The sequence below is a fragment of the Carlito syrichta genome, unplaced genomic scaffold, assembly GCF_000164805.1.
Source record: "Carlito syrichta isolate Samal-C Ts95f unplaced genomic scaffold, Tarsius_syrichta-2.0.1 Scaffold27096, whole genome shotgun sequence".
NCBI lineage: Eukaryota > Metazoa > Chordata > Mammalia > Primates > Tarsiidae > Carlito > Carlito syrichta.
Window position 1 is genome coordinate 1 of NW_006971192.1, and position 609 is coordinate 609.

At 58.1% G+C, this 609-nt stretch overlaps 1 pseudogene; it reads right to left on the reverse strand.

Moving 5' to 3' along the window:
* Positions 1–7: 7 nt before the first annotated feature.
* On the reverse strand, positions 8–451 carry LOC103269419 (annotated as a pseudogene).
* Between the last annotated feature and the right edge of the window lie 158 nt (positions 452–609).

Below are 609 nucleotides of genomic sequence, written 5' to 3' on the forward strand. Positions count from 1 at the left end.
CAGGTGCCTTTCTTGCCGATGGGGTCCCTCTCTTCCGCCTCCTCGTCCGTGAAGCAGTCGCCCATGGTGGTGAGCAGCTCCCGGAGCTGGTCCTCGTGGGTAAACCCTGAGGCCTCCTCGTCAAAGCAGGCGAAGGCGTTGCGGATCACATCCTCCGGGCCAGTGCTGTTCAGCTTCTCCCCAAACATGGGGAGGAACATGGTGAAGTTGACGGACCCTAGGGCTCCACCCATCATGCCCTCCGGGTAATTCGTCCGTGGGGTTCTTCCCCAGCGAGGCAAGCATGTCGTGCAGGCCTCCTTGTCAATGAAGCCATCAGGGTTGTGGTCGATCTCGCTGAAGGCCTCTTTGAACTCCCGAATCTGGGACTGGTCAAACCTTGCGAAGACATCGGACGTGGCCCGCTGTGGCCCCTTCTTGGTGGTCTTGGCCTTGGTCGCTTGCTAGACATCTTGGCTTCAGGTGGGCGGGGCTTCCCTGGTGCGGGGAGGGTGATCGCTGGTGCCTAGAGCTGGCGCACTGCTGAATATCTTTTATTTAGTGTGTCCACTTTCATCAATGGCCTTACTAGATCTTTCTGGTGCACTTGCTGCTTTACCTCGCACTTTT